At 35.2% G+C, this 6385-nt stretch overlaps 1 pseudogene; it reads right to left on the reverse strand.

Moving 5' to 3' along the window:
* Positions 1-717: 717 nt before the first annotated feature.
* Positions 718-1280, reverse strand: LOC147401543 (SKP1-like protein 1A pseudogene; annotated as a pseudogene).
* Between the last annotated feature and the right edge of the window lie 5105 nt (positions 1281-6385).

A 6385-nucleotide genomic window follows, 5' to 3' on the forward strand; every position in this document is an offset into this window, starting at 1 on the left:
GTTTTTTTCTTATATTATTGCCACCACATAAAACTCACACTTTGTTTTTTAATATGTTGCTGCCACACAATCATTTTTTCTCTTTTATGTTGCTAACAGCACACAAAATACTCAATTCATTGTTTTTTTATTTTTCATTATTCTGTTGCTGCCATCAAACACAAACCCAACATCCACACCACACTCATTCTCTCTCCCCTTACTCTCAGCATGACCAACAGCACCCTCCTTTTTTGTTTTGTGTTTTTTTTTTTTTTTTTTTAAAACACAACAGTTACGTCTATACATTCTTTTTGCTGCTTTATAACCTTGCTGCCAAAGGATGAACTCACTAATCAAACTACGTTGCCTCTGTGTCAAATTCGTTGGAATGCTGATGTTGAAGTGTACGTATTGATCACCAAATGAAACGGAGCTCCTGGCCTTAATCCCTTTTCTCCAGAACAACCTTATGACCAGGTTGAGTGCCTTGAAGGACCTTAAGAACAACATCTCTTGTCAGAGTTGGGACTTGAATAGTTCCCCCTAGAATTGCTTGAGTAACACTCAAAGTGGCACCAACAAGGATATCAGGGCCTTCTCTTCTCAAAACATGATCTTCCTGGACCTTGATTGTAACATAAAGATCACCAGACTGATTTCCACCAGGATCTGCTCCACCAGATTTATATATCTCTATAGTTTCATTATCATTAACTCCCGGCATAATATCTATCTTTATTGCCCTTGATCCTCTTTCTAGACTTCCATCTCTTCCTCTGGGATGAAGTTGTTCTTGATGTGAAATTTCTTGCGAATCTCCTTTGGCGTCTTTCCTTTGATCATGTCAGCTATTGTCTGGCACGTCAGATCCAACAAACTCTTAACGTTCATATAGTTTGCAGCAAAAATTAGGTCAAAGAAAGTGGCTTGATCAACCCTGAGAAAGTCAACATTCTAGTTCTTGAGGTCAGTCTTGATGGTGGTGGGGGGTTTCAACATTTTTCTTGCAGAATTCGATCATCTTAGCCAAGATCTTGCCAGTTACGTTGGGCAATGGAATCACATCGTCTGCGCAATCGTCTTCGATCATATGTTTGATAATCTGAGATTGAAGAGCCACATCTTGCTCCACATCGAATACCTCTCCATCATAACTCCCCAAACTCACCATCTTCTTCGACATTCTCTTATCCTCCTCTTTTCAACTTCAACTTCAAACAACCTAATAATTTCTTCTCTCCAATCTATCTAATCGAATGAAATAATTTCTTCAGTAATACCAATTAGCACCAAATCGACGATTTTTTTTTTTTTGAATTGACTTCAGCCACCATTACAACTCAGAGAAACTGAGAGAGAAAAAGATAGAGCAAGAGAGAGAGAGGAATCCTTTTTTTTTAATTGATTTTCTTTATTTTTTTTTTGTTTTTTTAAAAAAAACAAAAACGTACACAGCAGCACGTATAAACAGAATTTTTTTTTGTTGTTATTAACAGTATCACCCAAAAGAAGAAAAAAAATCTTCTTGTTGTTACTAACAGCACACCTGCTTCCTCTTGCTCCTTTTCTTTCTTTCTTTTTTTAAATAAAAAATAAAAAAATTAACTGTCAAAGGACAGCCATACGTACCCAAAAAAAATCCAAAAATTTCACGACTCAACAACTATTATTCCATCTTCAGTTCATTAACCTTTTAAATCTTGAATTATTTAGGTTCATTCTAAATGACCCTTGATTGAACCATAGAAAATAACATGCCAAAACCAAGTATTCAAAGTCCAAACAAATGATCAATAATTGAACCAACAAGAATAATAAAAATAAAAATAAACCGATAAACAAACACTTAAAAAAAAATAATAAGAATAATCCCATACTAGGTCGTTTTGACAATGTTCCCATACTTTGGGTTTTTCAAGTCTGATCTTCAATAATCCCCAGTGGATTCGCCACTGAAAGCACTCTCGATCCGCGGGGTACGCGGATCCACTTTTGACCATTGAGATTTGGGAGTCACCACCTAGTCATTACGGTCTAGGAACTGAATTTGGACTCTAAATGGATAAATCAACTAATCTACTACAGAAAATACTGAGTCCGAGGATCACATTAAGGGGTTGGAAGGTGTTAGGCACCAACCCCGCCCAGCAAATGCCGGTCTCTACTAATTCCCAAATAAACTACATTGCTAACAGACCTAAATAATAAAAAAAAATAAGTAATATGTATACCTTTCCGAAAAAAACAGTCTTGTTCCCTCAGATCTGATAGAATCGTTCCTTATATGGTACTCCTCGCTTCGTTCTGTCTCCAGATCTGATTTTTGATCTCCGAGGCAAGGTATCTCTTTCTTAGATCTGGATTATTCGGATTTGTTTATGAATTTCAGGGTGTTTTTAAGGGCTTCTAGGTGTTTTTTGAGCTAAAATTGAGGTAGGGGTGTTAGGTAAGGAGTTAGGGCTTCAAAATTAGGATTTATAAGAGGCTAGGGAAGCTTTTTGACCTATTTTTCTAAGGGTTTATTTTTTAATACGAAAATAGGGTGTGGAGACTCTTATTTATAGATTTTTTAAGTATTTGTTTAGATAGAATTAGTGTTTAATTATAATTCTTTTAGTTAGAGTTATATTTTAATTAGAATTATTTTAAGTAGAGTTATATTTTAGTTAGAATTCTATTAAATTGAAAGCGCCCTCGATCCGCAGGGTATCCGGATCCGCTTTTGACCCTTGAGGTTTGGGAGTCGCCACCTAGTTATTATGGTCTAGGAACCAAACTGACTCTAAAAAAGGCAAACATTACTAATCTACGATAGAAAAAAGGGTCCAGGGATCACGTTACGGGGTTGGAAGGTGTTAGGCACCAACCCTGCCCTGCCAAAGTCGGTCTCTACTAATTGCCCAAATAAATTACATTGCTAAAAAAAACCTAGATAATAAAAAAATTAAGAAATTATACCTTTCCGAAGATAACTTTATCGTTCCCTCAGATCTGATTTAGTAACTCCTTTTACAAAATTCCTTGCTTCGATCTGTCTCGAGATCTGATTTCTGATCTCCGAGGCGAGGTATCCCTTCCTTAGATCTGGATTCTTCGGATTTGTTTATGGACTTTGAGGTATTTTTGAAGGGTTTCTAAGTGTTTTTCAAGCTAAAATCGAAGTATGGGTGTTAAGTAAGGAGTTGGGGCTTCAAAACTAGGGTTTATGGGAGGCTAGGGGGACTTTTTGACCTACTTCTCTTAGAATTTATGATTTGATAAGAAAATAGGGTGTGAGGACCCCTATTTATAGATTTTTTTAAGGGTTGATTTAGATAGAATTTGTGTTTAATTAGAATTCTTTTAGGTAGAGTTGTATTTTAATTAGAATTATTTTAGGTTGAGTTACATTTTAGTTAGAACTCTATCAAATAGAGTTATTATTTAATTAGAATTCTATTAGGATTTTGACTTTTGGTCTTATTTGATTGACTTTAATACCTTGACTTTAGTCTTACTTGATTGACTTTAAGATTTTGACTTTAGTCTTGCTTAATTGACTTTAATTTTGAATTTAATCTTACTTGATTGACTTTTAATACCTTGACATTAGTCTTGCTTGGTTGACTTTGATTTTTTGGAGAACCCCCCCCTCTATTATATCTTTAACTCTCTGGACCCCAAAATGGAGGGATCCTTAAAGAAATATCTTGCGAACCCTCAACAATTTTGCCTGAGAGCTTGATTGATCGATTTTTTTAGTTCAAAATTTTAAATTAATTTCATTATTCTTTCACTTTAATTATTTAATGTTTTATTTATTAATTTCAAAATTTTTAATTATAAAAATTATGAAATTACCGTTTTGCCCCTAGAAAGGACTTTTCGCATTTTAAGTCGATTTTTTTATGTTCTAGGATGTATTAGAATCGATTTTTCGTAAGGAATTCAATGGAAATATTAGTTTGTGCCATTTATGAAGTTTTTGTGTGAAATGGTCGTGAACTTTATGAGGGGCCTTTTCATAATTTTGTCAAATTCTGTGAAAATTAGTGAAATGATTTATTTGATTTTGATTTGTTATTTTATTTGTTCGAAAGGGTTTTCCTAAGCGTAATGTAGGCTCAAGGGATATTTTAAGGTTAGGGATATTTTGGTAATTTGGTCATTTTTTACTGATTTTTATCGTGAAGCTTCTTTTTGTCTAAAAAATGATGATTTCTATGTTTCTGGAGTCGTATTTTCCTAGCGTAGCGTGGTTTTTACAGTTTTATCAGTTTGAGATACCTCATCCAGATTTCTAAAACATTTCTGGTAACAAAATAAAGCAATGGAAATAACATCCATCATTGGGAATCATTGCGATCGGGTTGACGAGTTGATTAATCAGGCGAGTGCAAAAATAGGGTGTCTACAGATGCCCCTCTTTGCCAGAGAGTTGAAGCAAACTAGATAGCAAATCTATTTTAGTAGATAGTACGATATCTGAATGCCAAAGCTAGTGACAGTTCATTTTGCAGCCTGATTTAGCAATTCGTCAGGGTGTTCAGATCCTTGAGGGTAAAGCTCTCCCCAAACTAAAAAATTGTCAGGTCCTTGAGTGCAAACTCTCACTGACAGTGTCAGATCCTTGAATTTTTTTAAAAAATTCTCCTTGACTAATGTAACAACTGTGCAAGTGTGTGACTTAAAACCTAAGATAAATTTCAAAGAGTTTAAGTTGGAACTGAGTAAAATCTGAGCATAATTTGAACATAAAACTGAGCATAGACTGAGCATAAACTGAGCATAACTGAGCATAATCTGAGCATAAACTGATCATTATTCCGAGAAAACCCTCGGCGACATTTGAGCAAAATCCAAGATAACCCTTGGCGACATCTGAGCAAAATCCAAGATAACCCTTGGAGGCAACTGAGCAAAATCCAAGATAACCCTTGGCGGCAACTGAGAAAAATCCAAGACAACCCTTGGCGACAACTAAGCAGAATCCAAGACAACCCTTGGCGGCATCTGAGCAAAATCCAAGATAACCCTTGGCGGCAACTAAGCAAAATCCAAGTTAACCCTTGGCGGCAACTGAGCAAAATCCAAGATAACCCTTGGCGGCATCTGAGCAAAATCCGAGATAACCCTCGACGGTAACTGAGCAAAATGAATAAATTTAGGAGAGAGTGGATGAATCCGAGAAAGAATGAATCTGGGAATGAACAGATCTGGGAAATAAAGATGAATCTGAAAAAGAATGATTGAATCTAGGAATGAATAAATCTGAGAAATAATTAGTGAATTTGGAAAGAATCATGGAAATAATGAATGAATCTGGAAATAAATCTGGAAAATAATAAATTCGGGAAAGAATAAATGAATTTGGAAAAGACTAATTAGAATGAATCGGAGAACGAATAAATCTGGAAGATAATGAATCTGGAAGAGAAATGATCGATTCCAAGAATGATTGGATCTGGAAAAGAATCTGGGGAACGAAAGAATGCCATATCTCCTATGTGAGATCCAAAATACTTTTGTTTGAACCTCAAGGATTTATCCAAAAGTTTTATGAATTTAAAACCTGAGTTTTTATTTCTTTTGAACTTCAAGAGTTTTTCGAAACACTGTTATCAAGAGGGTAACTTTAAGTTTGGGGTTCTCATTATCTTTTAGGATTAACATTGCTCAAAAAAAAAATGCCCCTAGTTTGACAATGAACATGGCCTTGAAAATAATTAAATACATCATGCAAAAAAAAAAAATGTCCCTAGTATAATGGGGAAAAGTTACATTAAAGAAGAAAGAAAATGCCCCTTGTATGAAGGTTTGAAATATTTGATTACCACAAGCGCAATAAAGACTCAACTTTTAATTTTGATTAATTTTATTGAAGGTTTTGAGTCAGGCTCAAGAGAACAAAATTATTTCCTTTCGAGACTCATCATAGAATTCACCCTTATCTCCCTTAGTTCACTTGGGGAAGTAAGAATTTTCAGATCGATTGTAGACAAGATACTTGTGACTTCTGAGTCTATGCCTGGTTTAAGCTAAGTATTGAACTTGATTATTCGGACTTCTGATGTTTCAGCTCGGACCGCTGTTTTTCTTTGTTGCTCTAGCTTTTGCCTAGATCGTCTTTTCAGGTTTTCAATATATCGAGCTTGCTCTAGCTTTTACCTATATCGTCTTTTCAGATTTTCGATCTAGCGAGCTTTTCTTTTTTTTCTTGGCTCTGATTGTTGCCAAAGTCGTCCTTTCAGATTTTTAACCTTGCGAGCTTGCCTTAATTTTTGCCTAAGTCGCCCTTTTCGGGTTTTCAACTTAGCAGGCTTCATCATTTTTTTCTTTTTCTTCTCCTCTGAACTTCTAGAGTTACTGTCTGATCATGCTTTATTATCTTCCATGACTTTTTACACGGTACTTAGGAGGACTT

Source organism: Akebia trifoliata, chromosome 5 (assembly GCF_017979445.1).
Source record: "Akebia trifoliata isolate Shusen 1 chromosome 5, ASM1797944v1, whole genome shotgun sequence".
Classification (NCBI taxonomy): Eukaryota; Viridiplantae; Streptophyta; class Magnoliopsida; order Ranunculales; family Lardizabalaceae; genus Akebia; species Akebia trifoliata.